Here is a 13,160-nt window from a genome sequence, read left to right as displayed (position 1 = left end):
TGGATCAAACACACCATTACCATCAACGTCCGCACATTTACACCCCAGATAGGATGCAATCCTTGATGAGAATGGCGCTTTTTAAGTAACATCTAGCGCTCCCTACGGCAAGAAGTGTTGTCATGGGGAAACACAGGCAGGTATCAGTGCAGAGAATGGTAATATTAGATGACTATTAGTGACATTTATCCAGGCTGATGCGCTGTGTAGACACTTAACATGGGGACAACATGTCATAAATGGTGATGATGCTCGTCATGGCTGTATGATGATGTCCTTGAAGACAACACTGTCTACATACCGGGTCACAGCAGTGGAAAATATCAGCACAAATGTGATCACCTTCCCTGACAAGAGGAGACTACATGCCCGCCATAGAGAAAAAAAACAATTAAAAGGCGTCACCTGCAAAAAAAAAAAGGGGCAAATAAGACAAAATTTAACTAGTCATGGCCACTGATTAGCGCCACCAAGAACGGCCGACACGATCAGATCAGCTGTCATCAACTAAAACGCTTCTTCCCCCCCAGTTATAGTTATAGATTAATTTCTTTTAGTTTCTTGTCTTTTTCTTTGCAGCTTTTTTTTTTTTCTTTTTTAAACCATATTTCGGATTATTATATTTTACATTCATATCTTTTTTGCTTTTTTTTTTATTTATATTTTCCTTTGTTGTTTTTTCTTTTCAATACGGGCAGCAAAAAAAATTGCTATTTCTAATACATTTTTACTAAGTATTTTTTATTTGTATACAGTGAACATATATTGTGTATTTTTTTTCTTTTTTTCCTACTCGTGGCTGCCCGACCACAAGCTTTTAAATAGGGCCCTCAAATAAAAATTGCTCACGTTGCCCCTTTTCACATTTCATTTTGGATACTACGGGTGTGAGTACTCACTGTACATCAAATACAATTTTTATCTATATATAATATATATATAAAGGTGTCTTGCAAAAGTATTCACCCCCTTGGCTCTTTACCTATTTGGTTACATGACAACCTATGTGTAAATATTTTTGTACTCCGATTTGTCTGTGATGTATCAGCACTAAATTGTCCAATTTGGGGAAGTGAAGTGAGAAAATATAGGCAAAAATTAGATTTATGGGATAAAATGAATAAAAATTGCCATGTGCATATCTATATGCACCCCTTTTGCTATGAAGCGTGTAAAAGTTTCTGGCGCAAGCAATTCCCTTCATAAGTCACATGTTAGATTGCACACAGGTGGACTTCCTTTCAGTAAGTGTCCCGGGGGTTGGTCAGTATATTCACACCCTTTCTGAAAGGCCACAGAGGTGGCAACACCATTAAGCAAGAGCAGCCACTAACTAAGCAATGCCATAAAGACCATGATCTTAAACAACACTATGAAGAATAAGGAGATTTCCAAATAACACCATGAAGGCCAAGGAGATCTCCAAACAACACCATGAGGACAAAGGAGATCTCCAAGCAACACCATGAAGGCCAAGAAGATCTCCAAACACCATGAAGACTAAGGAGACCTCCAATCAACACCACAAAGGCCAATGAGATCACCAAACAACACCATGAAGGCCAAGGAGATCTCCAAACAACACCATGAAGACCAAGAAGATCTTCAAGCAACACCATGAAGATCAAGGAGATCTCCAAGCAACACCATGAAGGCCAAGGAGATCTCCAATCAACACCATGAAGGCCAAGGAGATCTCCAATCAACACCACGAAGACCAAGGAGATCTCCAATCAACATCATGAAGGCCAAGGAGATCTCCAAGCAACATCATGAAGACCAAGAAGTTCTTCAAGCAACACCATGAAGATCAAGGAGATCTCCAAGCAACACCATGAAGGCCAAGGAGATCTCCAATCAACACCATGAAGGCCAAGGAGATCTCCAATCAACACCATGAAGGCCAAGGAGATCTCCAAGCAACACCATGAAGACCAAGAAGATCTTCAAGCAACACCATGAAGATCAAGGAGATCTCCAAGCAACAACATGAAGGCCAAGGAGATCTCCAATCAACACCATGAAGGCCAAGGAGATCTCCAATCAACACCACGAAGACCAAGGAGATCTCCAATCAACATCATGAAGGCCAAGGAGATCTCCAAGCAACATCATGAAGGTCAAGGAGATCTCCAAGCAACACTATGAAGGCCAAGGAGATCTCCAAGCAACACTATGAAGGCCAAGGAGATCTCCAAGCAACATCATGAAGGCCAAGGAGATCTCCAATCAACACCATGAAAGCCAAGGAGATCTCCAAGCAACACCATGAAGGCCAAGGAGATCTCCAAGCAACACCATGAAGGCCAAGGAGATCTCCAAACAATACTACGAAGGCCAAGCAGATCGCCAAACAAAACAAGAACATCTCCAAGCAACACCATGAAGGCCAAGGACATCTCCAAGCAACACCATGAAGACCAAGGAGATCTCCAAGCAACACCATGAAGGCCAAGGAGATCTCCAAGCAACACCATGAAGGCCAAGGAGATCTCCAAACACCATGAAGGCCAAGGAGATCTCCAGACACCATGTAGGCCAAGGAGATCTCCAGACAACACCATGAAGATCAAGGAGATCTCCAAACAAGTTGGGGACAAAGGAGTATCACACTGCAGTCAGACTCTATTCTGGACCCGCTAAGTAAGGTTCATGAATATTCACGGCTTCCCCTGCCCACCCTGTGTCAGTGTCTGTGATTGGTTGCAGACTGATACACACGCCCACCCACCCTGTGTCCGCATCTGTGATTGGTTGCAGTCTGTTTGCTGTATAGTAGAGTAAAAATAAAAATTAAGCAGCCTCTCGCCATATTTTGATAGCCAGCGAGGGTAAAGCAACAGCGGCAGGCTGCAGCCCCCACCTGTGAGCTTTACCATGGCTGGATATCAAAATAGAGGGAAAAAGAGAGCATAGGGTCCCCCCATTTTGACATCCAGCCATGGTAAAGCAGACAGCTGAGGGCTAGTATCAGGATGGGAGGCGCCACGGATATTGTTCCTCCCCAGCGTAAATAAACCAGCCCGCAGTCACCCAGAATTGTCGCATCCATTAGATGTGTCAATCCCGGCTTTGTACCCAGCTCATCCTGACTGCCCTGGTGCGGTGACAATTGAGGTAATATAAGGGGTTAATGATAGCTATGATTTGTCAATAAATGAGAGCTACTGTCAAGCCCTAGATTAGTAATGGGAGGTGTATTTTATTTCAAATAAAGGATTTTTAATAGATGTGACTGTTCTGGTCAGTTGCGGGCTGGTATTTTTAGGCTGGGGTGGGCCAAAATCCATGGCGCCTCCCATCCTGATCTTACCATCCCCTGCCTGTCTGCTTTACCGTAGCTGGATATCAAAACTAGGGGGACCTTACAACATTTTTCCCCTCTATTTTGATATCCAGCCACGGTAAGGCTCACAGGTGGGGGTTGCAGCTGCCGCTGTCGCTTTACCTGCCCTGGATATCAAAATATGGCAGGAGCCTACATCATTTTTTAATTATTTATTTCTTTTTACACTAAAGAGTAAACTGGCTGCAACCACTCAGAGACGCGGACACAGGGTGGAGGGCATGTATAGCAGTCTGCAACCAATCACAGACATGTGGATTCCCGCTTCCAAGCCTGTTTTTAACAAATGCCATATACAATAAATCCACTAGGTGGCAGATGTGAGCCGTGTGGTTGCAGCACTTGGTCGTACAGCTTGCTGGTGGCAGAACACTCTTAAAGGCACAGTACTGAACAGAACTCTGCATTCTTCTCCATGCAATTTGTTTTGTCCTCCAGGTGTCAGGCTCTGCTCAAGTGGCTGCTGAGTTTTGCCCCTTTGGTGGCATTATGGTTATTGCTCTGCAGCACGTCCACAGATATTGCTCTGCAGCACGTCCACAGATATTGCTCTGCAGCACGTCGCACAGTTATTGCACTGTAGCACATCACACAGTTATTGCTCTGCAGCACATCACACAGATATTGCTCTGCGGCACGTCGCACAGTTATTGCTCTGCAGCACGTCACACAGATATTGCTCTGCAGCACGTCACACAGATATTGCTCTGCAGCACGTCACACAGATATTGCTCTGCAGCACATCCACAGATATTGCTCTGCGGCACGTCACACAGATATTGCTCTGCAGCACGTCACACAGATATTGCTCTGCAGCACGTCGCACAGATATTGCTCTGCAGCACATCCACAGATATTGCTCTGCAGCACGTCACACAGATATTGCTCTGCAGCACGTCACACAGATATTGCTCTGCAGCACTTCACACAGATATTGCTCTGCAGCACGTCACACAGATATTGCTCTGCAGCACATCACACAGATATTGCTCTGCAGCACGTCACACAGATATTGCTCTGCAGTACGTCACACAGATATTGCTCTGCAGCACGTCACACAGATATTGCTCTGCAGCACATCACACAGATATTGCTCTGCAGCACATCACACACATATTGCTCTGCAGCACATCACACAGATATTGCTCTGCAGCACGTCACACAGATATTGCTCTGCAGCACGTCACACAGATATTGCTCTGCAGCACATCACACAGATATTGCTCTGCAGCACATCACACACATATTGCTCTGCAGCACTTCACACACATATTGCTCTGCAGCACATCACACAGATATTGCTCTGCAGCACATCACACACATATTGTCCTGCAGCACATCACACAGATATTGCTCTGCAGCACGTCACACAGATATTGCTCTGCAGCACATCACACAGATATTGCTCTGCAGCACATCACACACATATTGCTCTGCAGCACATCACACACATATTACTCTGCAGCACGTCACACAGATATTGCTCTGCAGCACATCACACACATATTGTCCTGCAGCACATCACACAGATATTGCTCTGCAGTACGTCACACAGATATTGCTCTGCAGCACATCACACAGATATTGCTCTGCAGCACATCACACACATATTGCTCTGCAGCACATCACACACATATTGCTCTGCAGCACGTCACACACATATTGCTCTTCAGCACGTGTCACAAACCACCGGGGGGGTCACTCAGAAATCCCCCCCGCGCTGGCTACCAGTACGTCACAATCGGGGGGTAACAAGTGGGGGTCACCCCTCCTTTATACCTCCCGACCGACAGACAGAGCACGTGACGCGCTCTCTAGCGCCCCTCTTATAGTCAGGCCAATTATGGAATTGCCCGACAATAAGCAAGGAGGCCGCTATACTACTTATGCCGATTATTGAAGGGTCCCCGGTGAGAGTAAGGTATATATTCCCCCGACCTCCGCGGGCGGAATATATAAAATCTCCCCGAATCTCACTGGCCTCCCCACAATAATCCTTGGCACAATTCGCTGCCACCAACCGATTTACGGTAACTATTAGCCGAACACACAGACGTGGGATTCAAGATCGAGATAACAGAACAGCCCAAGATTAATTATATAATTTAATCAGCCTAAAGCCACACTAGAAACTACAATATATACAATAGGGAATCTACAGAATATACATATGTCAGAGTACAGTTACAATCAAAGCATGGGTTACAAACAGGCATACACAGTTCCAGCAGTTACCTTGTTGCGTCTGGCCACAGGGGGGCGCTGTACCCAGGTTTCTAGGATCCTTCCCACAGATGTTTCCTATGCCACAAAAGGGGCCGTGACCACGGTAACGCAGACGGGCTGTCCCGACAAGGAGAGGTCGCGGACGGGCGCACGGGGGAACACCGGAGTGTGCTGCCCCCTAGCGCCCTCAAAAGGGGGGAGGTGTGAGGCAAATCCCGGGATATGAAGATGAATTATGACTCCAGTCATAATCCCTCATCACTCCCTGGCAGTGCCCCCTCCCTTCTTGTTCTCAGTGTTCCACTTACACCTCCATGGCCATGTCCTGTGATATGGAGATGAGGTGGTGTGGGAACAATGGACACAGGATGACTCCCTGCCGTCACCCTGTAACAAGAGTTGTATCTCATTAGCAAGGCTATGGAACTAGCCAGACAGAACGACTCCAGTAAAAAATGGTTCATATCTCGCAAGCCATATTTCCGATAAATATGGCAACCATAAAAATGGTGTCTCCGCATGCGGACGATGCTGGCACACCCTTTTTATGGGAGCAGGACATTGGGAAATGCCCCAGGCGTGATATCAGCCAATGGGGAACTGGCAGACAGGTCATGAGTCCCCTCGTTCTGTGGCTAAATTCATAGCTGTCACAATGAGAGCATTGGCGTCCGCCTACGACGCTCCCAGGCAAAGTTATGGCCCATATTCCATGTTGTGGATTGTCCATAACTCAAGCCAGGGGTGGAGCAGTGCTCCCTCTGAGGTCACTAAGGTAGGAGGGGACCTGGATTTGCCCAGGTTGATAACCCTACTTCGGCCATTTTCCAGTGTTCTTTTCGCTGGGGGCACGTGTAGGAAACATCTGTGGGAAGGATCCTAGAAACCTGGGTACAGCGCCCCCCTGTGGCCAGACGCAACAAGGTAACTGCTGGAACTGTGTATGCCTGTTTGTAACCCATGCTTTGATTGTAACTGTACTCTGACCTATGTATATTCTGTAGATTCCCTATTGTATATATTGTAGTTTCTAGTGTGCTTTAGGCTGATTAAATTATATAATTAATCTTGGGCTGTTCTGTTATCTCGATCTTGAATCCCACGTCTGTGTGTTCGGCTAATAGTTACCGTGAAGCGGTTGGTGGCAGCGAGTTGTGCCAAGGATTATTGTGGGGAGGCCAGTGAGATTCGGGGAGGTTTTATATATTCCGCCCGCGGAGGTCGGGGGAATATATACCCTACTCTCACCGGGGACCCTTCAATAATCGGCATAAGTAGTATAGCGGCCTCCTTGCTTATCGTCGGGCAATTCCATAATTGGCCTGACTATAAGAGGGGCGCTAGAGAGCGCATCACGTGCTCTGTCTGTCGGTCGGGAGGTATAAAGGAGGGGTGACCCCCCACTTGTTACACCCCGATTGTGACGTACTGGTAGCCAGCGCGGGGGATTTCTGAGTGACCCCCCCGGTGGTTTGTGACATATTGGTGGCAGCGGATCCGGCGTTCAGCATATCGGGTCTCCCTGGAGGTGCAGCAACACATGCGCCAGGAGATTGACGAGATGCTGAAGCTGGGGGTGATCCAGGCATCCAACAGCGCTTGGGCCTCGCCTGTAGTCCTCGTCCCTAAGAAGGACCGAACCACTCGGTTCTGCGTGGACTACAGGGGGCTCAATGCTGTCACGGTCGCCGATGCGTACCCAATGCCACGCATCGATGACCTGCTCGATCAGTTGGCCGGGGCTCAGTACCTGACCATCATGGACCTGAGCCGGGGATATTGGCAGATCCCCCTGACTCGCAAGGCCAGGGAACGCTCTGCCTTTATTACCCCATTTGGACTGTACGAGTCCACGGTGATGCCATTCGGGATGAGGAATGCCCCTGCCACTTTCCAGCGGATGGTCAACACCCTGCTCAAGGGACTTGAAGGGTACGCGGCCGCGTACCTGGATGACATTGCCGTCTTCAGTCCCACCTGGGAGGACCACCTAGAGCATCTAGCACAGGTGCTCAGGCGGATCCACCGGGCAGGTTTGACCATCAAGCCGGGAAAGTGTCAGCTGGCCATGAGCGAGGTCCAGTACCTCGGTCACCGGGTAGGTGGGAGAACACTGAAGCCCGAGCCTGAGAAAGTGGAAGCCATCGCATCCTGGCCCACCCCCAGGACCAAGAAGCAGGTGATGTCCTTCTTGGGGACCGCCGGGTACTATAGGAGGTTTGTTCCACGCTATAGTAGCCTGGCAAAGCCCTTGACGGACCTCACCAAGAAGAAGCTGCCCTCTGCAGTCGATTGGACAATGGACTGCGAGACAGCCTTCCAGGCCCTAAAGGACGCCCTGTCCAGCCCGCCCGTGCTACAGGCAGCCGACTTCACGCGGCCGTTTGTAGTACAGACCGACGCCAGTGACTTCGGCCTCGGTGCGGTGCTCAGCCAGGTGGACTCTGCGAGCCAAGAGCACCCAGTCTTGTACCTGAGCAGGAAGCTGTTACCAAGGGAAGTTGCCTATTCCACGATGGAGAAGGAGTGCCTGGCCATAGTGTGGGCCCTGCAGCGTCTGCAACCCTATCTATACGGGCGCCACTTCATCGTGGAGACGGACCACAATCCCCTCAGCTGGTTGCACACCGTCTCTGGGACGAATGGGCGATTGTTGCGATGGAGCCTTGCGCTCCAGCAATACAACTTCACCATTCGCCACAAAAGGGGCCGTGACCACGGTAACGCAGACGGGCTGTCCCGACAAGGAGAGGTCGCGGACGGGCGCACGGGGGAACACCGGAGTGTGCTGCCCCCTAGCGCCCTCAAAAGGGGGGAGGTGTGAGGCAAATCCCGGGATATGAAGATGAATTATGACTCCAGTCATAATCCCTCATCACTCCCTGGCAGTGCCCCCTCCCTTCTTGTTCTCAGTGTTCCACTTACACCTCCATGGCCATGTCCTGTGATATGGAGATGAGGTGGTGTGGGAACAATGGACACAGGATGACTCCCTGCCGTCACCCTGTAGTAGGAGCTGCTATCTAATTAGCAAGGCTCTGGAAATAGCCAGACAGAACGACTCCAGTAAAAAATGGTTCATATCTCGCAAGCCATATTTCCGATAAATATGGCAACCATAAAAATGGTGTCTCCGCATGCGGACGATGCCGGCACACCCTTTTTATGGGAGCAGGACATTGGGAAATGCCCCAGGCGTGATATCAGCCAATGGGGAACTGGCAGACAGGTCATGAGTCCCCTCGTTCTGTAGCTAAATTCATAACTGTCACAATGAGAGCATTGGCGTCCGCCTACGACGCTCCCAGGCAAAGTTATGGCCCATATTCCATGTTGTGGATTGTCCATAACTCAAGCCAGGGGTGGAGCAGTGCTCCCTCTGAGGTCACTAAGGTAGGAGGGGACCTGGATTTGCCCAGGTTGATAACCCTACTTCGGCCATTTTCCAGTGTTCTTTCGCTGGGGGTCACGTGCAGGAAACATCTGTGGGAGTTCCTGGAAACCTGGTCTACAGCGCCCCCCTGTGGCCAGACGCACAAGGTAACTGATTGAATTGCATACCTGTTTGTAAAACATGCTTTATCTGTAACTGTACTCTGACATATGTATATTCTGTAGATTCCCTATTGTATATATTGTAGTTTCTAGTGTGCTTTAGGCTGATTAAATTATATAATTAATCTTGGGCTGTTCTGTTATCTCGATCTTGAATCCCACGTCTGTGTGTTCGGCTAATAGTTACCGTGAAGCGGTTGGTGGCAGCGAGTTTGTGCCAAGGATTATTGTGGGGAGGCCAGTGAGATTCGGGGAGATTTTATATATTCCGCCCGCGGAGGTCGGGGGAATATATACCCTACTCTCACCGGGGACCCTTCAATAATCGGCATAAGTAGTATAGCGGCCTCCTTGCTTATTGTCGGGCAATTCCATAATTGGCCTGACTATAAGAGGGGCGCTAGAGAGCGCGTCACGTGCTCTGTCTGTCGGTCGGGAGGAATAAAGGAGGGGTGACCCCCACTTGTTACCCCCCGATTGTGACGTACTGGTAGCCAGCGCGGGGGATTTCTGAGTGACCCCCCCGGTGGTTTGTGACATATTGGTGGGTGATCCAGGCATCCAACAGCGCTTGGGCCTCGCCTGTAGTCCTCGTCCCTAAGAAGGACCGAACCACTCAATTCTGCGTGGACTACAGGGGGCTCAATGCTGTCACGGTCGCCGATGCGTACCCAATGCCACGCATCGATGACCTGCTCGATCAGTTGGCCGGGGCTCAGTACCTGACCATCATGGACCTGAGCCGGGGATATTGGCAGATCCCCCTGACTCGCAAGGCCAGGGAACGCTCTGCCTTTATTACCCCATTTGGACTATACGAGTCCACGGTGATGCCATTCGGGATGAGGAATGCCCCTGCCACTTTCCAGCGGATGGTCAACACCCTGCTCAAGGGACTTGAAGGGTACGCGGCCGCGTACCTAGATGACATTGCCGTCTTCAGTCCCACCTGGGAGGACCACCTAGAGCATCTAGCACAGGTGCTCAGGCGGATCCACCGGGCAGGTTTGACCATCAAGCCGGGAAAGTGTCAGCTGGCCATGAGCGAGGTCCAGTACCTCGGTCACCGGGTAGGCGGGAGAACACTGAAGCCCGAGCCTGAGAAAGTGGAGGCCATCGCATCCTGGCCCACCCCCAGGACCAAGAAGCAGGTGATGTCCTTCTTGGGGACCGCCGGGTACTATAGGAGGTTTGTTCCACGCTATAGTAGCCTGGCAAAGCCCTTGACGGACCTCACCAAGAAGAAGCTGCCCTCTGCAGTCGATTGGACAATGGACTGCGAGACAGCCTTCCAGGCCCTAAAGGACGCCCTGTCCAGCCCGCCCGTGCTACAGGCAGCCGACTTCACGCGGCCGTTTGTAGTACAGACCGACGCCAGTGACTTCGGCCTCGGTGCGGTGCTCAGCCAGGTGGACTCTGCGAGCCAAGAGCACCCAGTCTTGTACCTGAGCAGGAAGCTGTTACCAAGGGAAGTTGCCTATTCCACGATGGAGAAGGAGTGCCTGGCCATAGTGTGGGCCCTGCAGCGTCTGCAACCCTATCTATACGGGCGCCACTTCATCGTGGAGACGGACCACAATCCCCTCAGCTGGTTGCACACCGTCTCTGGGACGAATGGGCGATTGTTGCGATGGAGCCTTGCGCTCCAGCAATACAACTTCACCATTCGCCACAAAAGGGGCCGTGACCACGGTAACGCAGACGGGCTGTCCCGACAAGGAGAGGTCGCGGACGGGCGCACGGGGGAACACCGGAGTGTGCTGCCCCCTAGCGCCCTCAAAAGGGGGGAGGTGTGAGGCAAATCCCGGGATATGAAGATGAATTATGACTCCAGTCATAATCCCTCATCACTCCCTGGCAGTGCCCCCTCCCTTCTTGTTCTCAGTGTTCCACTTACACCTCCATGGCCATGTCCTGTGATATGGAGATGAGGTGGTGTGGGAACAATGGACACAGGATGACTCCCTGCCGTCACCCTGTAGTAGGAGCTGCTATCTAATTAGCAAGGCTCTGGAAATAGCCAGACAGAACGACTCCAGTAAAAAATGGTTCATATCTCGCAAGCCATATTTCCGATAAATATGGCAACCATAAAAATGGTGTCTCCGCATGCGGACGATGCCGGCACACCCTTTTTATGGGAGCAGGACATTGGGAAATGCCCCAGGCGTGATATCAGCCAATGGGGAACTGGCAGACAGGTCATGAGTCCCCTCGTTCTGTAGCTAAATTCATAACTGTCACAATGAGAGCATTGGCGTCCGCCTACGACGCTCCCAGGCAAAGTTATGGCCCATATTCCATGTTGTGGATTGTCCATAACTCAAGCCAGGGGTGGAGCAGTGCTCCCTCTGAGGTCACTAAGGTAGGAGGGGACCTGGATTTGCCCAGGTTGATAACCCTACTTCGGCCATTTTCCAGTGTTCTTTCGCTGGGGGTCACGTGCAGGAAACATCTGTGGGAGTTCCTGGAAACCTGGTCTACAGCGCCCCCCTGTGGCCAGACGCACAAGGTAACTGATTGAATTGCATACCTGTTTGTAAAACATGCTTTATCTGTAACTGTACTCTGACATATGTATATTCTGTAGATTCCCTATTGTATATATTGTAGTTTCTAGTGTGCTTTAGGCTGATTAAATTATATAATTAATCTTGGGCTGTTCTGTTATCTCGATCTTGAATCCCACGTCTGTGTGTTCGGCTAATAGTTACCGTGAAGCGGTTGGTGGCAGCGAGTTTGTGCCAAGGATTATTGTGGGGAGGCCAGTGAGATTCGGGGAGATTTTATATATTCCGCCCGCGGAGGTCGGGGGAATATATACCCTACTCTCACCGGGGACCCTTCAATAATCGGCATAAGTAGTATAGCGGCCTCCTTGCTTATTGTCGGGCAATTCCATAATTGGCCTGACTATAAGAGGGGCGCTAGAGAGCGCGTCACGTGCTCTGTCTGTCGGTCGGGAGGAATAAAGGAGGGGTGACCCCCACTTGTTACCCCCCGATTGTGACGTACTGGTAGCCAGCGCGGGGGATTTCTGAGTGACCCCCCCGGTGGTTTGTGACATATTGGTGGGTGATCCAGGCATCCAACAGCGCTTGGGCCTCGCCTGTAGTCCTCGTCCCTAAGAAGGACCGAACCACTCAATTCTGCGTGGACTACAGGGGGCTCAATGCTGTCACGGTCGCCGATGCGTACCCAATGCCACGCATCGATGACCTGCTCGATCAGTTGGCCGGGGCTCAGTACCTGACCATCATGGACCTGAGCCGGGGATATTGGCAGATCCCCCTGACTCGCAAGGCCAGGGAACGCTCTGCCTTTATTACCCCATTTGGACTATACGAGTCCACGGTGATGCCATTCGGGATGAGGAATGCCCCTGCCACTTTCCAGCGGATGGTCAACACCCTGCTCAAGGGACTTGAAGGGTACGCGGCCGCGTACCTAGATGACATTGCCGTCTTCAGTCCCACCTGGGAGGACCACCTAGAGCATCTAGCACAGGTGCTCAGGCGGATCCACCGGGCAGGTTTGACCATCAAGCCGGGAAAGTGTCAGCTGGCCATGAGCGAGGTCCAGTACCTCGGTCACCGGGTAGGCGGGAGAACACTGAAGCCCGAGCCTGAGAAAGTGGAGGCCATCGCATCCTGGCCCACCCCCAGGACCAAGAAGCAGGTGATGTCCTTCTTGGGGACCGCTGGGTACTATAGGAGGTTTGTTCCATGCTATAGTAGCCTGGCAAAGCCCTTGACGGACCTCACCAAGAAGAAGCTGCCCTCTGCAGTCGATTGGACAATGGACTGCGAGACAGCCTTCCGGGCCCTAAAGGACGCCCTGTCCAGCCCGCCCGTGCTACAGGCAGCCGACTTCACGCGGCCGTTTGTAGTACAGACCGACGCCAGTGACTTCGGCCTCGGTGCGGTGCTCAGCCAGGTGGACTCTGCGAGCCAAGAGCACCCAGTCTTGTACCTGAGCCGGAAGCTGTTACCGAGGGAAGTGGCCTATTCCACAATGGAGAAGGAGTGCCTGG

The sequence above is a fragment of the Anomaloglossus baeobatrachus genome, chromosome 4 (assembly GCF_048569485.1).
Source record: "Anomaloglossus baeobatrachus isolate aAnoBae1 chromosome 4, aAnoBae1.hap1, whole genome shotgun sequence".
Classification (NCBI taxonomy): domain Eukaryota; kingdom Metazoa; phylum Chordata; class Amphibia; order Anura; family Aromobatidae; genus Anomaloglossus; species Anomaloglossus baeobatrachus.
This window is presented reverse-complemented; position numbering follows the sequence as displayed.